The sequence below is a fragment of the Prenolepis imparis genome, unplaced genomic scaffold (assembly GCF_030444845.1).
Source record: "Prenolepis imparis isolate NDT839.2.m4 unplaced genomic scaffold, iyPreImpa1.0 SCAF_11, whole genome shotgun sequence".
NCBI lineage: Eukaryota > Metazoa > Arthropoda > Insecta > Hymenoptera > Formicidae > Prenolepis > Prenolepis imparis.
In genome coordinates, this window is record NW_028141169.1 from 5054164 (window position 1) to 5063924 (window position 9761).

At 32.7% G+C, this 9761-nt stretch overlaps 1 long non-coding RNA gene across 2 annotated transcripts in view; it reads left to right on the forward strand.

Annotated features, from left to right (window-relative positions):
- Positions 1-9761, forward strand: part of LOC145942515 (uncharacterized) — a 75063-nt gene that overhangs the window by 47668 nt on the left and 17634 nt on the right. The window contains exon 3 of one of the 2 annotated variants that reach the window (XR_014426368.1): positions 6567-6890. The exons of the other annotated variant lie outside the window; for it this stretch is intronic. This is a non-coding gene — a long non-coding RNA (uncharacterized LOC145942515). The remainder of the gene's footprint in view (positions 1-6566; positions 6891-9761) is intronic. 2 annotated transcript variants of the gene reach the window in all.

The following is a 9761-nucleotide window of genomic DNA, read 5'->3' on the forward strand; positions in this document are numbered from 1 at the left end:
ACCTGTCTCTCTCTCTCCCTTTGTCTCTGTTTCTCTCGCGCACGTGTCCTCATCGGTCGATTCGCCGTTTCGATTTTGCGTCCTAATATCTCGTGGCGACATAAGGGTGATCGTGATACGCAATCGAGGAATAAGGGTGAGAAAGAGGGGATGAAAACGCTACGGCTAGGATAAACGGAGATGGATTTCGGCGTCCTACATTGAATCTTTTTAACGAAGAGTAGAGAGACAGTGGAGTTGATTTCGACGTTCCACTTTAATTTTAGAAAAAGGGAAGATATGAGAGACGAGACCCATCGTATATTTCGACGTCTTATATATACATATGAGTTTTATATGCTTGTGGGACTGTAAGGTTGAAGAGAACTCTGTTAGATAAAAATAATTCAAGATTTAATCTTTAGACACATTAATCATTTTTAATTATAAAAAAATTATTCACGCACGCAATATTGCTTGAAAGAGCGATGTTGCCTTAGAACTCCGAAAACGTAGATTGCTCGAAATATATTAGCCTTAATACTTATGTCTGAAACTCTTAAGAATTAATTTTGTCGGAAAAAATTTTTAATACAAAAATTCTTTTAAGTCAAATAATTTTTTTATTTTCACACAATCAGATCGTTTTCAATCGTAATAATTATCTCTTTCGAGATATTCTGGTTCGAATCGTGTTAAAACTTGTGAAATTATGTCAAACAAGTCAAAAATCTCAAGTTTGTACAAAAATATATTGAAACATATATTCTGAAACCTTTTGATTAAAAAAGCAATTTCAAAAGGAATAGTAGTCAGATATCTTTAAATACATATATGTAGAGATATTATAATTTTTATCAAAATTATCTCAAAATTAAATTTTCAAATTTCTATCTTTTATTTGCAGTACCAATTTTTTTGTATTTACCAAAAAACTTTAGTATTTATAGAAAAAATTAAACAAGCTCTTCAGAACTATGTGATTTTAATGTGTAAAGTTAATATTCTTGTGTTTAAAATGTCAATATCGTACTGAAACTTTTTTCATCAATGCTATGATATTTCTGAAAATTTCGAAGAGAATTTGAAGCTGTCATTACTATTATCAAATTTTTTTATCCTGCCAATTTTATAAATGTGCCTTTGATAGTGTCGTAATTATTAAGAAAATAAATCTCGGAAGGGGATTTAATAAGAGATACTTCCTTTTCAAGAGAAATATATTATATGACAGTAGTAAAGATTAAAATAGATATGCCAACTTGCTATTAAACCTCAATCGCATTAACATTACCTAATAATACGTTCTTGAACAAAATTTTGTTGGTGTCAGAAAAAGAAAAATAAACAAAAATAAACATAAATATATTATAATTTAAAAAGTGATATGGGGTGTGTATCTTTCCAAGCAATTATCTTCTCAAGAAACATATTCTAGTAAAGATAAAATTTAAATTGATATGTTATCAATACATTTTTTCTTTTTATGTTATGAATATATTTCATAGCATTTTTTCTCAAAACAGTGAGTTTTAGAAAAAAAAAACACGCAAACGCGCAGTATACTTAAATGTCAAGATGTAAATGTAAATTACTCGTCTGATCCCGCATTATCATCGGAAATTGGGGTAAAAATGGTCGATTGAGCTCTGAACAATCTTTAATCAAATCGCAGCATGAAAATGTGGGACATTATATAAAGTGCGTATTTTATTATTTGGCATATTTATATACGTATACACATGCGTGCGTGCCTATAGGAGGGAAAAATCCAACATCACGAAAGGATGAATATTTTATTTGTATGTTTAAACGGATTGTAGGTCAACGATGTGAATTGGCGTAAAATTACGCAAGAAAAAAAATCAGTGGAAAAATGACGTTTATTCTGAAAAATTTACTAATATTTGACACATAATTTATAAGTTAATATCACAAAAAGAAAATGAAAAAGATATATCGCACTACATATCTTTCAATGCCTTCTTGACAATTATTACGTATTCTTTTGAAAGTAGAAAAATTTGTTTTGCAGGTTAACCGTAAAAGAGACGATTTGTTTCTTTCGCATTTTACGAAAGCCTTCGCGAAAGCCATCCAAATATCTGTAAGCCCGCAATATTTTCTCCCTTCAATATTTTCTACGTAGATATACATATATCGTAAGATGACATTTATGTACAGTGCCGGTTTTCTTCACAGTTGCATGTGATGTGTGCGCGTCACAAAACAACTGCATAAATAACAAATTTATTCATAAAAGAATTGCGATATATGAATGTTATTCTCATAAAGATATTCCGTTCGCTTTAGTCGTTAGTTATATATTTTTGCGATATTTGTGTACAATCGTTATTTCTCTCATACATAATCTATATTATATTTCTCTCTGTAGATATAATGACTATCGAATATCGATTATTAAATGTAATTTATTTATTGTAATAATTATAAACAAAATAGTAACGACACTGTGGAAATGTGTCTTTAATACCATTATCAATTCAGTATAATTCCTCTTTTGTCCATCGATTTTTTGCACTCTCTGCAAGTGCTCGGCGTTTGTTAAATCTGCCTACTCTCTGATGACATTGCTTTGTCCTAGTATCGTGTGCCGTATAATGTCCGAAGTATTAGATACTATTATTCTCTCTGAGGGATTCTTAACATCGACCGCGTATAATTACCCGCCGGATCGATAAGCCGCCGATATATTCCTCCTTTCGCGCACGCGACCCCTTATTTTTTTTCCGCGTGCCGGTCAAGCTTTATACACGCGTTACACGTGTGGCAAAATACGATCACTGGTTAATTAAGCGGCTGAGAAACCGCACGGGCGGTATTGCGAGCGAACGTCGCGACTCTCCTTTCATCGAGAATATACATAAGCTTAATATAAGCTTAATATAAGCTTAATATACATCGATAAAGGTGCGCAGAAAGCTCTCTTGCAAGTCTTCTCTTGTCATCGCCTTACAACGATACGCTGATCCCCGACAACGGATTGTTTCTCAATACCGGTATATGCTTACAACAGTATTTTCTCTGTGACGTAATATCCAATTACCTTGGATTTACCCTTTCGAGATGCAACGATCACGCTCTGAGTTATCCCTAGAATTGCGCTTCCCGTAAGAGGAATTTTTCAACCCCCGTTCCCGTTACATTTCCGACTTGTCGATGAAACAGCTAGGCGAATCGACTTCGAAAGTGCTCGTGTTTGTATGGACCGCAATCGATAAGACTAACTCGGAATTTTCGCGAAACCGATTAATATCCTTGGAATATATGGGTTTAATAATAGAATAGATTAAACGGATCACGACGCGCGTATAGTTTCTAAAGTTTAGTTGATGATTGATATCCAGAGTTATTAGTCAGGACAGAACAGGATGAAATATTAAAAAACACAAGTTTTTTTAAGGCTCGAAATAAAAAAAAATGAACACGTGAAGGAAATAAATAAATGATAAATAATGGGAAAAAAGAGAGAAAGCAAATTACTATTTCTACAACAAGCAAATATTAATAAAATATTATATCAAGAAAATTATTGTTCGTTAAAGGAACATAATAGATCATAATCGATTATCCTAAAGTATTAGCGTTAAGAATACGACGAAGAAAGAGAGAAAATTCGGAGATGTATCGTTATATCATTAGTAAATTAATAGTATATGGGTTCACGTGAGTTTCCTTGGAAGGTTAATTGACTTTGTTACTTGAGCGACGACTTAATGGCTTGCGATCGTCTCGTCTTGCAATCTCGATCGGTTCGAGGCACAGCTCGTGGAAGAGAAGTTTCGCTGCGTTAGCAGCAAATTATTGAGCTTCGCCGGCAAACACTCGCGACGTTTGCGCAGATGCACGATGTCTTACCGAGCGCGAGAGGGCTTGTGCCGTTCACCCCGTGACGGTTCTGCCCTACATCGGGCGCTGTTTTGATCCGCCGCTCGATGCATCGAAAAATACGCGTCAACTCGTGAAATGCATGCGTGACCCATATTTAACCCTTAAATTTAAAAAAAAACGAGAAATTAGAAAAATTGTTCTTGTACACATTATCGGAAACATCGACAGATTTCTTCATTTATTTTCTTGTCGCTCTTTAAAATATGATACGTATTTTTTAATCTATTAATTTAAACGTACACAAAAATAATTATATTATATATACAAAAATATAGGTATATACATATATGTACCGCGCAATTAAGAGGATTATAAATTACCGTTAAATAAGAGAAACGAATATTTCGATTTAGAAATTAACTTTGCACTCTGAACAATTTGCATTATCGTATATTTAGTTCGGTAAACTCTGGGGTTTCACTCTAAAGAATTAGTAAAGTCTTACAAATTATATGAGTATACTCATTCCTATACTCTATTCTAATGAAAAAGAAATTAGTATATCGTAATCGAATTCAAATAAAATAATTCTATATAAGTGAAAAAGTTTTTCAAAAATAGAATGTTTAATCTTGAGTTTCCTAAAAATTAAATAATTTAAATCGTACTATATAGTCTTTTTACTTATTTTCTAAAAAAATACAATATTATCTCATCTATATCACACAAAGACTCAACTTAATAATTCATATTATTTATATAATTTATGTTAGATTTTTTTATTCTATAGAGAAAACAATAAAATGGTGGTTGAATGAAGAACATTGTAGTTTTTGATGAACATAAAATTATATTGTCAATATCATATTGTCGTTCTCAATATCATATAAAATTAAATAAATAGTTAAAAAAGGCATGAGCCAAGAGATATTATATATTTACTTTTCAATCAATAAGAACTCTGTTTGCAGTTTCCATAATGTAATTTTTTTTAATTGTATCTAAAAACCTGTTTTATTATATACCTTTTAATAGTCTTTCAATTTTATGGCTTATGAAAATTAACTCGCACCTTTTTCGAAATAATCGATTCAAAAAAATGTATAAGAAAATCAATCTTACATGAGTGCAATATTCGCTCTGCATTTATTATTAGTAAAAGTTTAAATAGATAGCGATGAAATGCTTTAAATATGACGTATCTTTAGCCATTCATTTCTTCAGAAACCACGCGATTACTTTGCCACAAAGTAGATAACTTCGTGAGACTGCACTCTTTTCTTTTAATTGCATCTTGCATCGACGTAATGCAACCCACCTACCGGGTCGCTCAGAGCGACTGTTAATCGAACTATGTTATTCAATTTGTTATCCTGTTGCCTTGCGCGTAAAGTGAATTAAAAAGAAGAACAGAAAAAAGTGCTGCATCACGAAATCACATTTACTATGAAATACTCTCCGGTTTACGATATATTGAAATTGATAATGACAAGATAATGACTTTTCACAACACGACTGTTATGTAAATGTTTTCGTATTATAAATATTATAATCGTTAACGTATTATTTGAAAGTTATTTCAAAAGCTTCTGTTGCAAAGCCGGTTATTTTGTGCCGCTCTAATTGCAATGATAGAGAAATGCTGATGATCGTATATCTTCGACTTACGATAAGCGTGTCACTCGATTGCTCGAAACAAGTAAAGCGTCACCATGCTATCCGAGTAATTACGGGCCTGTTGCTCTGACAGCTTAGCTTAATTAACTGTAGCAATTCCCTTTCTAACGCGGACTACAATACAAATCCAAGTCTATATGTAATGCACAAAATACCGTATCTCCACATTTAATGAGAATCTTTAATAAATTTAACATTAATTTGATCTTAATGATATAATTTTAAAAAATTATATATATATATATTATTACGAAAATTTTTTAAAAATAAATCTATAATATAATAAGTTGTGAAAAGCCTCTAATATATAAATCGAAAATCAGGTATAGAAGGGTTAATAAGAGTTAGGCATAGATGTTAAGAGTGCAACAATTTTGTTTTTAAATTCCTCACTAATTATTTTGAATATTTCGGTTCTTTCTTTGGACCACAGCAATATACAAAACCGTCCTGACCTCGGCGATATACAAAACAATTTGTTTTATAATAGAATAACAAACAGGCTCTTTTTATATATCGCTGAGGTCAGGGTGTAAGTCGATCTGCTGAAGATGGTCTAAAGAAACGTTCAGAATAATAGTGAAGAATTTAAAAACAAGTTTGTTGCGTTTAAAATCTGCCTCTGACTCTGTCAGCCCTATTCATATCTGATTTTGTTTGAAAATAGTAAAAACCTTCACAAACTAAGTTTCAAATTGCTGCTAATTTAACAGAAATTTAATTTTAAAATTTTATCAAGATATTCAACAGCGAAAACTGCAGTTACTTACTAATCTCCGAACTACCGCGCACGGTAAGAATTGATTTCACATTCGTAACAAAATGTACATATCGCTCATAAAATTTATCTCTGCGAACGCATGGAATATTTAGCCATCGAAAGTTCAAGTGATTGCAAAAGAAATTAATAAAAAATAAAATAAAATAAAATAAACAAATAAAAAGAAAATGTGCAGTCGGTGATGGCGCGTGTAATCTGGATGTTTTTGATAAGGCTGTGACTTACGGCGAGTCAGTAAGACTGAACGAATGAACGCGCTCATCCACTGTCATTTCAGATGATGATCGCGAGCTGTCCTCGACGTCGCACACCTTACGTTGCGTTAAAGCGCATCGCACATCCGGCCCCGAACGCGCGAGGGTTGATTGACCGCCGGTGGCACAGAGAGCACGGTGCACTATCGATTATACGTCTGGCAGTAGCACGTGGTGCCTGCCTTCGACTAGGCCAGTGTGCGCGCGACCCTACGCCCTATCATAGGGGCGGTGGAGGGTGGACGAGGGAGCACCAGCCGTTCACTCGGCGCTTTAAGTGGCCCGATAAGGATCCGGTCGTTACGAGATCCGAGCGATGGACATCCGCATCCCGCTGAGACAGAAAAGTACGTTCTGCGGAAATATTTCCGGCATTTTTTGGGGGAGGCTAACTCTGAGATATTATTAATCTCATTGAGAAAAATTTAATTTGCGATAATTACAATTTCATATATATTTTGAATAATTAGAGAATTTCTCTTTATTATATATTTTATATGATCTTTTTTTTTTATATATATAAAAAGATGCTGAAAAAATAAGTATAGTTAATGGTAAAATACCGCTGTTGGACGGAAAGAATTCGCGCAGCATGTCGACTTCCATTATTCTGATGATAGGAGGACGATGCTGATATTATCTTTCGTATTTAACTACCGATGGTAGTACTACTATTTCTGCGATTGAAATGATTAAATTACAAAGAAAATTAGAAGAACGCGTAAATCCTGATCGCAATTTAAGGTTTTTTATCCTAGCGACTTTCACAATCGCGAAAATATTTATGTACAATACTATATATTCCGTAGTATATACATAAAATCTTTAAAATATTATTGTCTCAGCTTATAATCTCATATAATCTTATAAATAATATAGACATTATCCATGAAAAATTATAGCTTTCATAAATAGATGATTAATAAACTTAAAATTAAGAGAGCTTTGATTAATTCTTTTTAGATATTATCCTCGCAATAATAGATATTGAAAGAAGAGGCAATAATTAATAAAAAGAAAGAAAATAGTTAATCCAGAAAATCCAACAAGGATTATAGTATTATTTAATTTTTCTCAATGATTATAATAAATTCAACAAAATTAAAATTAATTAATAAAATTGGCGAAACGAATTTTCTCTCTCAACCCAAATTACAAATTTCTCCGTTTAACACAACTTATCTAAAAGAAAGTTGAATTTATCGGGGTTAACACCAACTAACATTGTTGTAGCTGCTAAACTGGTGGACTTTAAATCATTCGGAATCTTGCATGCGCGAAGAAAATGAATTCGCTGCAGTCACGCAAATTGTCGTTACTTGCCGAGATCGGGCGAATGAGTTACTATTTCTTTCACGGAATAAATCAAGCTGTGCAAAAATTAGCCCCCATTAGAATGCGCATGATGATAGAAATATATTTCTTTTTATATACGACCGGCTATTATTACAATTCTATTATACTTGCATTTCGCATTTCTGTATCGTAATTTTGCTTTGCGATTATTCTTGATTATTCAGATATCTGTTTCTTGAAAATTTTACTCACATCAAGATATGCAAGCGTGTAAAAATAATATTTATCTTTTTAAGTTTCTTAATATAATTTAAATGATTAATATATCACACATACACACACACAAATTCTTTCGCGTCATTTAAATTGCACCAGATATTATGATCCAATAATCTTAGCCTATAACAAAACTTTAATCTCCAGTTTAATTTAAATCAATTAATTTTGTTTTCCTTTTTCCATCTTTTAAAATAATTCATTTATAAGTTATTCGATATTTTTAAAAATTAAAAAGATTAATTTTTGTAAGAGATAGAAAATCCTGACAATCTCTAATTGTTTCCGAAATGTTTCGTATTATCATCATTATAAAATTGTAATTCAGCGGGGAGTAATTTGACGATACTAATTGCACAATGTGTTATCGATTACAACTAATAAAGAAGTGAAGAGAGTAATTTGAGACTTCATCGAAATACACAAAAAAAGTGTTGGCAATAATCTTTTTATTTATTAAGAAAAGTCTCCCTGTTATATTAGCGTCGTTGAGTAAGTACCGTGTCAGTTTCGCGCGAGGATAAACATATTACACTCGGCGTAATTTGTTCTCGCATAATTCCCGCACGCGTGTAGCAAAATAAATCGGATCTTCTCCTTTTTTTTTATCCTGTACGAAATTGTCGTTGCGGCGAATCGCCTTCTGGACGAGTCGTTTATCCAAGGCGCTTCACAAGTATGCCGTAAATATGATACAATTAAATACATCGAGGATAAATATAGGTCGTTCCATAATCGTAAGATTTTTCAAGTAGGCTTACATTCGAACAGCGGGGGGAGGGGGGAGAAGTGTGATTAATGCTTGCAATTATATTAGAATGGCAAGAAAAGCCGCATTTTCAAACCGCCTTACACGCTAATATTTATAATTACATAATTCATCACAGCAATAAACAAAATATACGTGTGCGCATGTGGATGTACAAAATTCGTGAGTTATCGTCTCTCTTTCTTTCTTTCTATATCGTGTCTTTCTCTCTCTCTCTCTTTCGTTCTCGAAAGCGCGAGCTTTTCTCGCGATTTTCGATTATTCATTTCCACGCCTTATAAATTAGAGCTTACTTTAGAAGTATTAGAGTTACATCGTATAATATCTGTTTCCGGAATTCAATATACAGTCGCATATCGACTATATGGGGAAGGGGGATCGTACGTTCACGCTGTGTAGGGGTGTGATAATTTAATATCGTTAATATACGCACGCACGCAGTGTGTATCAGTTCTGTCTGAATTTTGTCAAAGGAAATTGTACGCGGAATCGTTTCAGTGTGTGTGTAAAAGTAACCGTTCATACTTTTGTGATTCGTATAAGGCATTAGAAATTGTATATTTAAGGCATATCGGTTGTCGTTTCTGCTTCGCATTTTTCAAACGCGCATAAAGTAACAAGGCCTGCACTGTGGATGCATTCGGGGAGCTTGCTGTAAATGCAAACGCTACGAGATCTGTTCGGAGAGCCAAGCATTCGGAAAAGACTGGCGATTGTAAGCTCCATGAACGACATTAGCGTAGTTATGGCCTAATTTAAATATAAATATAATATATTTAAATATTTAAATAAATATTTATATTATATATTATATAATATTATATTTATATATTTTATTTATATTATAATATTATAATTATGTAAATATTTAAATAAA